The sequence below is a fragment of the Colobus angolensis genome, unplaced genomic scaffold, assembly GCF_000951035.1.
Source record: "Colobus angolensis palliatus isolate OR3802 unplaced genomic scaffold, Cang.pa_1.0 Scaffold201, whole genome shotgun sequence".
Classification (NCBI taxonomy): domain Eukaryota; kingdom Metazoa; phylum Chordata; class Mammalia; order Primates; family Cercopithecidae; genus Colobus; species Colobus angolensis.
In genome coordinates this window covers 965,985-979,852 of record NW_012115167.1, presented here as the reverse complement: position 1 = coordinate 979,852, position 13,868 = coordinate 965,985, and positions in this window count along the sequence as shown.

The following is a 13,868-nucleotide window of genomic DNA, read 5'->3' as shown; positions in this document are numbered from 1 at the left end:
GAGTTGATGGGTGCAGCACACCAACATGGCACAAGTATACATATGTAACAAACCTGCACATTATCCACATGTACCCTAGAACTTAAAGTATAATAAAAATTAAAAAAAATAAAAATAATAATTAAAAAAAAGAAATCCTAGTACTACTATAACATCAAATATGTCTGAGAATCAAAGCTCTTCCGTCACCATCTAGAACTTCGTGGGATTTATTTTTGAGATAAAATCTCTTCTCTGATTAAAATAATGTAAATGTATCTGCGCCAGAATCTGTTCATCAGTTTTATTTCACCCTACCCCTGCTTGTTTATTCCAGGAAAGCCATTCTCAAAGGTTTCTTGTTTTTGTTTTGTTTTTCTTTTTCCTTTATTTTCTGCAGCTGGAAGTCTCTATCCTTTACCTTTTTATCTGTTTACTTTCCGGTCTTAAAGACTTCAGCTCAAGTACACCAAATTCTCTAATTTGACACATAGTTATTTCAACATAAATGAGATTTCCTTCTTATTAAGCTGTTTTTACAATGGCTATCTACTTTTGAGTAAAGGACAGGATAAGAGTCACTTGGTAGGAGGGATGTTTACATTCAATTGTCACTCATCTTGATGTCCTGTCTCTAATCCTCTTCTGATACTACCCTCAATGAGAAACTCCCTTCCTGCGAAATAACAGCACGTAGCATTGTTTTGAGAACCTATTGTCCTATGTTCTCAACCTTTTTATGTGTATTATTGTCTTTGTAGTCATATATATCAGAACTTTATCCTATACCCCTTAATAATTTGCATATTTCCTAAGACAATCTATGTCAACTATATATTAACAATAAATACTTTACTGAAAATTATCTAGTTAGAAAATGAAGTCCTAGTCCAAAGAAAAAAAATATCTTGAACTCCTTAGGATGAGATTTCCAAAGTTACCTCTATGCATTTAAACAGCAAACACTTGGCTCATTTTAATAACAGAGATTTAGAGTCTGACCCATGAGAAGAGGATGACTGTGAACAAAAACATTTTAGTTTTGATTGCATTAATATTTTATTGGAAGCAGCCAAGCAAATTATAGATTGATTGTAAACAGTACACAATCAGTGGCTATGGAGAATTCCAGCATCCAACAAGACTTTAGCTTCTTTAAGAAGCAGTAGAAAATTTTCAGAAAAATAATTCAAGCTTTAATTTCCTAATTTAAACAGTATCACTCAAGCAGTTTAGCTGATTATAATTATAAAAACTTGCCATGTACTTAGCAGCAACTTGCACATTCTCCTGTGGTCTAATAGTTACAATGATTACTAATAGTTTCAATGATATAATTTTTCAACATTCATGTCAAGATTTTTAATATACAAAACACTGACACTGAGATTAAGCATTTTATTTCAGGGGTAAATCTTTCTCATTTTCTCTCAATATGTCAGGTGGCAAAACAGTTTTTCATGCTATTGCTTTACTATGCTTTCAAATATATTTGCTACTTGAATTAGGCCATCTTAAATTAATATATTCTATTTTCTTTTGTATCCAAAATGCTACCTCTTTGTAGAATGATAGTGGATTGCTTAAGGCTCTGAGGTACTGTAGTCTGTGCTTTTACAAGAATATAATGATTATGTCTAATTTTACCCAGCTTGGAAAGCCAGGAGATCAAGGTGAAGATAGGGTGCTTTCAGCTCAGTTAATATCAATATTGACTGAATGCTTTCTATATGCCAGGGATACTGCAAAGAAGGGGGAAATAAAAGATGAATGTGATGCTGCTGTTCTCAAGGAGATCAGAGTCTAGAACGGAAAAGAAGAATCAGCCGGAGTAGACATTCAGATAAGAATTGATCAGCCGGCAAGCAGGGACTAGGGTTATTTAAAAGAGAGGCAAAGTAACTTTTTTAATTGAGGCAAAGTTAATTTTTTTCTTTACCGAAAGTCAGCCATTCCAGAAAAATGCTGCTTTCTTTTAGTCGTTAAATTCTTATTCATTATTAAGGGCATTAATGGATACCAAGAACAACCACAAGCATTATTGTTGTTGATGTTCTTCTCGCCTGCAATACTCTGCCACCTTTAAACATAAAATAAATTATTTCCCTTTTGTCTCTCTAACCTCATACCCCATATTATATATTATGTATCATACTATATATCATTTTATTATATATTATATATATCATATATAATTATATATATTTTTGTGGATACAAAATAGTTGTACATATTTACAGGGTATATGTGCTATTTTCATACAAGCATACAATATGTAATAATCAAATGAGGAAAACTGTGGTTGGGCGCTGTGGCTCATGCCTGTAATCCCAGCACTTTGGGAGGCCGAGGTGGGTGGATCACTGGAGGTCAGGAGTTCGTGAGCAGCCTGGCCAACATAGTGAAATCCTGTCTCTAATAAAAATGCAAAAATTATCTGAGCATGGTGGTACATTCTTGTAATCCCAGCTACTCAGAAGCCGAGGCAGGAGAATCTTTTGAACCCAGGAGATGGAAGTTGTGGTGAGCCGAGATTGTGCTACTGCTCTCCTCTCTCCAGCCTGGGTGATAGAGTAAGACTCCGACTCAAAAGAAAAAAGCAAAAGCAAAAAGGGCAAAATTGAGATATTCTTCACCTCCAACATTTATTATTTCTTTGTGTTGAAAACATACTAAATCCAATCTTCTAGTTATATTGAAATATACAATAAATTATTGTTAACTATGGGAACCCTACTGTGCTACCAAACCCTGGACTTTATTCCTTCTATCTATATTTTTGTACCCATTAGTCAATCTCTTTTTCTTCCCCTGCATCTCTCTTCCTCCCTCTACCTTTCCCAGCCTCTGGTAACCATCATTCTACTCTCTTCTGCCATGAGATCACTATTCTAGCTCCCACATATAAGTGAGAACATGAACGTGAGATACTTATCTTACAATGCTTGGCTTATTCCCCTTAACATAATATCCTGCAGTTCTATCCACATTGTTGCAAATATCAGGATATCATCCTTTTTCATGGCTGAATAATATTCCACTGTCTATATGTAACACATTGTCTTTATCCATTCATCTATCAGTGGACACTTAATGTTGAATCCATGTCTTGGCTAATGTGCATTTACTGCAGTAGACATGGGAGTGCAGATATCTCTTCAATACACCGAAGTCCGTTTGTTTTGGGATAAATATCCACCTGTGGGATTGCTGGATCATGTGGTAGTTCTACTTTTAGTTTTTTGAGAACTTCACCACTATCTTTTGCAGTGGATGTACTAACTTACATTCCCACTGACAGCTTAGTAGCATTCCCTTCTCCACATCCTCACCAGTATTTATCATTCCCTATCTTTTTGATAAAAGCCATTCTAACTAGGGTAAGATGATAGCTTATGTGGTTTTGATTTGCATTTCTCAGATGTTATTGATATTGAGCATTTTTTCAATATCAATATCTGTTTGCCATTTGTATGTATTATTTTAAGAACTGTCTATTCAGATTTTTGTCCATTCTTACTTGGATCATTTATTTCATTTGATTTTTGCTATTGTGTTGTTAGAGTTTCTTATATATCCTGGTTATTAATCACTTGTCAGTTGAATAGTTTGCAAATATTTTATCCAATTCTGTAACTTGTCTCTTCACTTTCTTGTTTCCTTTGTTGTGCAATGCTTTTTACTTGATGTGATCCCATGTGTCCATTTTTGCTTTATTTGTCTGTGCTTCTGAGATCTTCCTCAAGAAACTTTCTCCAGATCAGTGTCCTGAAGCATTTCCCAATGTTTTCTTCTAGTAGTTTCAGAGTTTCAGGTCTTACATTTAACGTTTTAATATATTTTGATTTTTTTTGTATGGTGAGAGATAGAAGTTTAGTTTCATTCTTCTGCTTATGGATATCCTGTTTCCCCAGCACTATTTTTGAAGAGACTGTGCTTTCCCAAGTGTATCTTCCTGATGCTGTTGTCAAAAATCAGTTGGCTGTAAATGTGTGAATTTATTTCTGGGTTCTTTATTTGGTTCTGTTGGTTTTGTGTTTGTTTGTTTGTTTGTCTGTTTGATAACAACTCTTTATTCTGAAGTTTGGTTGCTCAGATTCCTAAGTTCCCGCCCATCTCCACAACTTAATCTCTGCCCCTACCCTCCTACTCACTGATGTTGTTGATTGTTGTCATGTAACACCCAGTACTCTCTTTGAAGTTTGTCTCACATTCTGAATCTTTTCTTGTATGCTCTCAATTAAAATATCTCCCTATCATGCTCTACTCCTTCATATCCTATTATTTGCTTACTTGAAACCTAGATAATGTGATTAACAATTGGTAGTGATAGGATAACCAATGTTATCGCATGACACATATCTGCTCTTCAAATTTTTCTGGAAAAAAAAATACTTTTTCCTGTAAGTAAAAATTTTCAGATTTTAAGATTTTACTTTTTTTAAGATATGAAAGATATCTAGGCTCAGACAGCTATTGAATTCATGACATTGTCATTCCTCAGACTCAATACATTGCCACATGCCCTATATATATGTATTATTTAAGAACATAATGTATGTATAATAGATGTCAATAAGGAACTAAATACATCTTAGTGCATGAATGAAAATTGAGGTAAAAACTCTTCAGTCTAAATCTATTCACAAACCTCATCAGTCCAACACACACACCAGCAAAGAATATTACTTACTATCATATATCATTATTAACAAATGTTTATGTATTATGCTATATCTTCACTTCAAAAACTGCATTTGAAATGTTTGGTATCCTATGAAATATCTTTCCTTTATGTAGTTTTTCTGTCTAGCGATTTCAAGTTTCACTAGGTCAAAATATAATGTATTTGTCTGTCTTGTTAGGGCAGTTATTATAATCAATTACTTTTATTACAGTGAAAACAAAAGGTGAACAGTTCTAAGTTATTAAATATTTTCTATCAACTTGAATTCTCAAGAAAAACAGTAGGTATCTTCCAGTAATTTCCCATGCTTGGAAATTAGGAATTTTATGCAAATATTTTTTAAAATTTCTTAAGGAATCCTTTAGATTCTTCTAGATTAGTGGTTCTTAATCTGTACAGCTCTTGGGGAGCTTTAAGGTGCCTAGGCCACAATGCAGATTAATTAAAGTGTCAACACTTTTGAAAGCTCCATTGAGGTCAAGTACTCTTCTAGGGCAAAACAAGATCAGTCATGCTGATGGATATTCTGGCTTTGGGAGTGCGAGAACCACTGACACTGAGGAATGTGCAAAGAACAATATCATCCCCACATGGAAACTGAACGGTGGTTGCTCCATGTGGTTTCTAGACCCCAAGCATCTTACACTATTGTAGGAAGCAGAAAACCCTAAGAGGCCAGGTGCCAAACACAATTGCCTAGAAGCAGCTTGCTAAGTAGCTAACTCGCTAACAAGCAGAGAGAACTGGTGAGTGAGTTTGAAGACAGTGACAGACAGAAAGGGCAGCCACTGTTGCTCATGATTAAAAAGCCACATTGTTGAGTACTGACCTTTAGGATTAATTCACAGAGTAATAATAGGTCAGGATCAAATGCAAAGGCTTTTGACTTTTTCAAAAGATTTGAAAATTGCCATTAGCCTATAGGGGAGCAGGGGCTGATTACCCTGTTGATAAATGTAGTTAATAGTGAGATCCTGAGAGAACACAAGCAACTTATCCAAAATTACACACACAGTAAAAAGACAGCAATGGAACTAATTTACTCAATCCAAGTCCTCCGTGTCTATTATGTTATTCTGACAGTGAAGGAATTGATATATTTAATTTTACTATGTTGGAAGAGAAAATTTAACATACCTCACTTTAAGTGTGATTAATCAGTGCCTAAATGAACATACTTGTTGGGGTAAAATCTAGATTGTCCATCTCTCTTTAATATTGGTATTTCTGTAACAGGAGTACTACAACACCATAAAGCAGGAAGACAAAGGGTAAAGCACTGAGGCCTTGAATTGCAGGTAAATAACTGTAGCTCTTACATATCAGTGAAGTGGGAACATTAAGTTTATAAAACAGTAAATCTAGATCTAGATTTTACACTGAAGGAAATCTAAAAGCATCTGTTTATTTTCTTGAATTATGCATTAGAGATTAGGATTTCTGAAATACTTTGCACTGATTATTGTTAGGGGAATGGTATAGATTTAACTGCGCTATTAAGTGAGATAAATTGTGCTCAGAAAGGCAATTGCATATACCCTATACTTCTAAGCTCAATTCTTTCTTTAAATAGGTTTTGTTAAACCTATTCAACTTGAAGTTATCTATAAGTTTCTTATGCTCTGGTAGCACTTATAACAATAAATCTGCACAATAGATGGTCAGTATGAAGCATGGTGTTTTATTACTTTTATCTTTTAGATTTCTTTTATAGATGAGCTTTCTTGATAAAGAAACAGATTTTAGAGTCAAAATGGCAGCAGCAGCACTATTTAGATGTCTTTGCTCTAACATTCAAGGGATGAGTATGTTTAGGAAGTAGCCCAAATTTAATATTTCCTATGATGTTTATTTATTTTAATTATTTGTTTCTAATTAGACTCTTTATGTCATATATATGTATGTTGAACATAAAATAACAATTTCCCAATTTCCTTCCTCTATAATTAGATGCAGATTCATTTTTCTAAAAAGTGAATAAAAAGTTATGAAACTATAGAATAGTATCATCACCATTGTTAGGGTAGAATGACACTGGCTGAGAGAAAACAATAATTTCAATCTCTCTCCCTTTAATTTTCAACTCTTTGACTCTTTGTTCTCCCTGTTTATTGTAGACAAAGGAAACTCAAATGTATAATACCATTGAGCTTGATTAGATACACAGGGAAAGTTATGTAGTATGTTTAATGTGCAACCTGTGTACATTAAAAAACAAATGGAAATGGGTTTTTGGAAGTGCATTGTCATGAATCAATGTGCTTTCTGGGTCTAAGGAACATAAGACAAGCGTCTTTTTGTTTTTGTTTTTAAGAGAAGCATAAATAGCTGAAACCTAAGTACAATCTGTTATGAATACTTATGGCTCAGGAGATGTGTTTCTTCCTCATTTCATTTAGTTTATATTCATGAAATGAAATCAAGATAATCATTTAGGCCATTTCTTTATTATTATTATTATTATTGTTATTGTTATTTTTGAGGTGGAGTCTCTCTCTCTCACCCAGGCTGGAGTGTGCCAGCAGGATCACGGCTCACTGCAACCTCCACCTCCCGGGTTCAAGTGATTCTCCTGCCTTTAAGCCAGTTCTTTACTTTACTCTAGTAGTCTTAGATGTGATTTGTAGGAACACATTGGAATATATGAAAACTTTCCTAGGAGTACATGGTCATGAAGATTATTAAGAAACTTTAATTTTAAAATTTCAATTAACATATGCATTCTTTTCTAATACGGGTCTGGCTGAGAATGTGTCTGTTATTAAGTTGTCCTATGAATTTACCTTCCTGATGGCTTATCTCTCAAGTACCAAGAGAATTACAAATACGGTTGTTAGTGTTAAGAAAATGAAAAAATCAATGACTGAGTAAGAAATCATTTTGCAAGGAAGATTGTTACCAATGTCTTATTTTCAACAAAACTGACACAGGACTCAATTAAACTAATAGCATATAGAAAGTCAAAAATAAGTGTTTATGATTACTATGTGAGATTTGGTATAGAACACCATTCCATTCTTATTTGCTAATTTATGTTCATTAGCTTTTCAAAGTTTAAAATAATGACAGAAATAGAAAAAATACATTTATCCATATATCCAATAAGAAATAATCTGTCCACAGATATAATAAATCAAAATTTTTTATCACTTTCTATCCACCTCATACTTACATTTCAAGTAAAATTATACTTTTATGTTTATAAATTGTTTTTAAATCTTCATATAATTATTTTTAAATCTGACATTTGGTGTTCTAATATTAAATGAGACAGTTCAAAATAAAATCATTATCTTTGAAACTTTTGCTTAACACAAAACTAAGTTTATATGCAGGTTTTTTATTGCAAAGGAATAAGATAGGATGATCAAGAATGACTTTTAAGTTTAAAATAGATTAGAATGAAATTCTTTGAACTAAATGCAGTAAAAAATGTATTAAAGAAGAAAAAAGAATGGTGTACAATAACTGATTGTTAAAAGGTTTTGCACGTGTGTGTGTATATATATATATATGAAAATATATATAACAGTATTTTTATGCTGCTTAATATTGTTTAAAGATTGTCTGCCTCAAATTATTATTTCTAACTATTTAAAATTGAAATAAAACATTTTAAGATGACTTAATGGTGAGTACATATATATTCTACATTATTTTTAAAATACACACACAAAAAGAGGTTTCAGATGTGCATAATGTAGCCTTCCCAAATATCTTTCTAGACTAGCCAAGCATTTGTCAAACCTTCCAGAGGCTAAAATACAATTTGAAGATAGTTAGATGAGTTGCTTGCATTGAGAGTGGAAACAAATCTCATTCCCACTTTCTTTAGCTAGATAGCTCTTGAATTCCATGGGTCCAGGTACATGAAAGATTTTTCCAGCTCATCTGGAATGATTCAGTACTAATTACAGGAGAGAATTCTGCACTATTCCCTATTGTCCATATGTTTGATGGCTTCCAAAAGTTAGATTTCAAAGGAATCAAATCTGGGGCACTAGTCAGAATATATTTCAAAATCATGGCAGCCACTAGATATTTCCTTGGTGAGGGAGTATGCTTAGTAGGAATATTGTCATTGGGGTCTAAGAGAAATTTTTTTCAGAGCTCATAAAAACTCTAGGAACAGGACTCAGTATAAGAATAAAAAGACCAGAGCTCCTGTGTTTTCATTTGAGGACGTGCTGTGCCTTAGTAACCATTTTATTAGATTATTTTACATAGTACTTTTATCCAAAGTGATAATAAAAACAGTTTTGCATAATTGCCCTGTAAATCAGATTTATTGGGTCATACTCAAGAATAAAGTTGAAAAAAATCAACTCTATGGAAATTTCATCATATTAACTTTTACTGAGGAATGTGAATATATAAAATTAATCTTTATATTATTGCTATGACTTATTTTATATTAATAATCTTTCAATGAAAATAATTCCTAACACAACAATTTAAAAATCAAATAAGAAACCTCAAGCTATATAAAAAATGTGTTAAATAAGAAAAATGTATGTCAGACTCTAAATGGGTTAAATACCATTTTTTCTTTCACGGTGTTTGAACTAAGTATTTTGGGAAGCTCATTTTAAAATATATATTTTAAAAGGAGATGTCGAACATAAATATTTTGCAGAATTTGTGCTAAACATAAACCTCCCATATATCTCAGTTTACTCCAGGTCAGTAGTTACACAAAACTAATAAATTAGTATCTTCATAAAGAGGGAGTAGATATAAGTACATGATATGTAGCTAATAGAGATAGATATATGATAGATGGATGCAGACAGATTCGTAGATACATAGATGCATACATAGAGATCAATATATACAAATATTAGTATATAAATTATGCAGTACTCAGGATATTTGGAGGGATAGAGACAGATACACACAAATATTAGTATATAAATTATACAGTACTAAGGATGGTAGGGAACTCAAGTAAGTCAGACTGAGATTTTGTTACATAATGTGACATTTCACTAGATCCATTTACAACCGTACTTTCCCCCATGAGATTATGGAGACTCCTATCACAAGAATCGCAGTCATTTTTGAAGACACAGAGGTTTGGGTCGGAGCATTTAGTTTGATAAGGGACAGAAGGGCCTCCTGGAAGTGGATTTGTCCCAAAGTTACAAGGGAACTTCAATAAAATACAAAATCAACAGCTCATTTAGTCATGACTGTATTGATATGACCCAACCTTGATATTCTCTCCCAACATGCACTTGGGAGAGAATGAACTACAGTCAACTTAGAAAAGCTTGCATCTTGGGAGCTATGCATACATTACGGTCTTAAGAAACATAGTTCAGAGAAGTGAGAACTGTTTCTCTATTCGATTCCCCCAAAGAGTGAGGAGCAACAGGACTCTGGCCTGGGAATAATGGAACAGCGGAGAGAAAATGACAGATGGGAATGAATACATGATGGTCAGTGCCTTGAAAATACAGTGTTTTTATTTTTTAATAATGGAAGGCACTGCATGATATAGACAATAAGCCCAGACAAAAATCTCAGGAGCAAATTGAAGAGACTGAAAATACTCTCAGGCATACTGAGTGCAAGAAACTTTCAAAGAGAGTATCTGAAGTACGGCCATATTAGAGGTGATTCATGAGTCCAAAAACTCCCAATTTAGGGCTCTTATAAAACTGGTTACATGGTCTAGGCTTGAAGCTTAAATGGATAACTATCTCCTCCTAACCAAAATCTAAACTGTAGGAATCCTATCCTCAGGTACAAAACTACAGCTAGGTAGATGAAATAAGTTCTAGTGTTCTATGCCACTATAAGATGACTATAGTTAACAATAAAATATTATATACTTTCAAATAGCCAGAAGGATATTGAATGTTCCCCACATGAAGAAATAATAAACGTTTCATATGATGGATATACTAAAATCCTGATTTGATCACTATATATTACAGGCACTGAAACATCACTACATACTCCATGAATCAGTACAATTATTATCAGTCAATTAAAAAGTAAAATTAAAATAAATAAAATAATTAAAAAGAAGGTGGCCATAGAAACTCAAAAATATCAGTATATGTACCAGTGACCCTTTTGTTTTAATACTGGACAGACTGAAATGTAGAAAGAGAGATATAGATTATAAAGAAGGCTCTATCTAATTTAGCTACTTAACAATGCTCACAAGAAGGAAAATATAAGACCTGATGTCTCTGTCCCAGGCAGCAAATAGATAATGCTATCACGAGGTATCCTCTGTAAATAACAGTAACCTCCTCGAATTTGAAAATATGTCCCAATGAATGTCATGACCTTTTTTCAATGAAACAGGCTGCTCTCTTTCCTTTGAGATTGGAGTGTATCCAAAGCAGTGAGCTGAGAATTCAGAAGTTAGAAGCTGCAAGAGAGTCCCCAGTCTCGTAAGCTGGTATTTGACAAGTACAATACTCATTCCCATCTTAACAGCCAAATCATCCAGAGGGGTTTTAAATAATCACGGATGCCCAAAGCGTACCCTTCGGCCAGAGAACCAAACTTTCAAGGGGTGAAGCCTACACATCTGTATTTTCTAATAGCTCATGTGTGAATTATGATTCTACAATGAAGTTATAAATCACTACTCTAGAGTTTTTGAAGAATTAGGTCTTACTTTCAAACCTCTGTATTAGGTTGACATACTGGAGGGAATGTAAGAATAAGAGTTGGCCCAGACCACTGTCTGTACTGTAAACCTTTGAAGACGAGGCAAAAGAGAGGCATTATCAGCAGTTGCCTAAGGTTTTAGCAACTTGCTTGGTCCAGGTCCTGCAACAGCAGTTGCTGATTCTATCCCTCCTTTATTTTATAAATTAATCTAAGTTTTCATGAAATTAAGAACCCAACTATACAAAGCAGAGATACTAGAAAAGAAATCTTTAGGTTTTACCAACAAAACCCTGCCTGCTTGTAATATTTAATATCCTTAGTGTCAACAAGGCTGCTCAGAATAATTGTGTCCATATGCTGGCTCCACTCCGTCAGTTCTTATTTACTGTTTATGGCTAAAACTTTTTATTATGCAAATCTCTGTAAGTACAAATTTAAATCAAATTGACCCCACTTAGTATGGGTTTCTTAATTTAAAATACACTAATGTAATTATGCTCTAAATTATTTATTTTACAAATGAGCTTTAACCAAACCAACTTTACAGCTAACATTTATTATATGATATTATCTAAAAATGTACTTTAATACAAAGAAAAACCAAACTTTAAATTAGGGAATCTAAGAACTGCCCCATTTTTTAATTGCCTCTAGAGACTTATAAACCTATGGGAGCCATTTCATCACTCCAAGTCAGAATTTTTTCGTCTGTAAAGTTGACATCATAGCCACACTAACATACCTCTTAGGACTGTGTAAAAAATATAGAATTCAGTATAAAATAATATAAAGTATAATGCAGTTATAAGATAACTGGTTATGATTACTTAAATAACTAAGCTCAACTATGGGATGAGGTTGAAACAAATTTGGAACTCATGTTTGGTGAAGGAATGAATGAAAGCAAAATTTCATGATGATATTAAGGACTTGTCTCCTATTACATCCTACCAAATGTAGTAAAAAGGTATTGACAATATTCTCTTCCTCAACATATGAGATCTTTGTGTTCCTAATGAACTTGCTTAGTGTCTAGTTTGCACTAAAAGTAAATATTTGCACAAAGGTTATAATTTGCTATATTATGACTAGGTTGAGGAAAGGAGTAGCTGTTCTTGTTCAAATGTTGTGGAGTCTTTCTCTGTTTTTTTGTTTTGTTTTGTTTTGTTTAAATTCTTTGGCCTCTCTTTTGAAGGCTAAGAAAGCAAACACCTCTTTACTCTTATCGCGTAGTTAGAGGTTTTTCTTTTCATTGTGATGGGAGTGCATTCCTAAGAGCAACATTTTAATCAGTATACCATTTTTTGGGCCACATTTCATTCCAGTGGTAATGAACTAATAAATTTTGCATAGGTAGAAACACAAATTTGTAATATATTTTTTTCAATTCACTGACTGCACCTTTTAAGGGGTTATTAATAATTTAAATTGGTGCTCATTACCCTTGACAAGTTAGTTAACCGTGCTTTTATTGCTTATGCTCAAATTCTTGTATATCCTTTTCTATTTATGTAAATGTTATCTTCCCAATCATTTAGCCTTGAAAACTTCTGAGTCATTTGAATCCTGGCACTTTCTTTTCATTTCTCCCTCTCTCCCTCTTTTTATAATTCATCTGCTGGTTTGGATTCTATAGGTTTTATTTTAAATAATTAAAATTCAATATACATATTTAGCTGTATGTATTTCTAGCATGATCCAAATTTTTTCACGAAGCACCTTATGCTTAATCCTTTAAATGCTTCCATTGTCATTTTGCAAATCATTATTGTCTAGAGATTTGGTTCCAGTATTTTTAAAATCAGCTACAAAATGAATCATATATTACAGTCAATAATTCCTAAAATATGTTACTGATTAATTTGCTCTTACATTTCACTTCTTTGCCATGGATTTAATTTCCATGCTGCATGTATCCTTGAGTAGTCCTTTCAGAGCTTACAGAACAATGCCACACATTCAGATTTCAGTGGATTCCTATCTGCCTTCTATACCTAAATTCTGTGAAAACTGCTACTACTAGTGCTATAACTTTCACATTATTAAAATCTAATGGACATTTTCTTTAAACTCTTCTTACAGCATTCTCAGAATCATTCACCCCATTTCTGTTTCTTCCTTTGTGAGGACTTTTCTGCTCTAGAGTCACGACCTACTCACCATGTTTGCCTTTTCCTTTCTAGGCACTCCTCCATTTCCTTTCAGACTCCTTATCCAACCTCTAACTGTCTTCCTCTTGCCCTTTTCATTTTCTAGATCATCTCATCCATTCCTTTGCCTTTAAATGTCACATAGGTACACTGATGGTGAAGATAGTTATATATATAGTGCTGATCTTTCAAAACTGTGTATCTTGATCTCTCCATCTGGTTACCTTCCATTTATCTAAAATTTCACTTGTCCTAAACTGAACTCCTAATTTTTGGATCTTCCATTTATACTTCTCCTTCAAACTTCTCCATCTTTCCACATAGCACTAGCTTGTGCTCTGTATTTCAAGCTGTGACCTAGTGATCAACAGCCATACCAGCTTCTCTCTCTATGCTCATCAGCAAATCTCTATGAT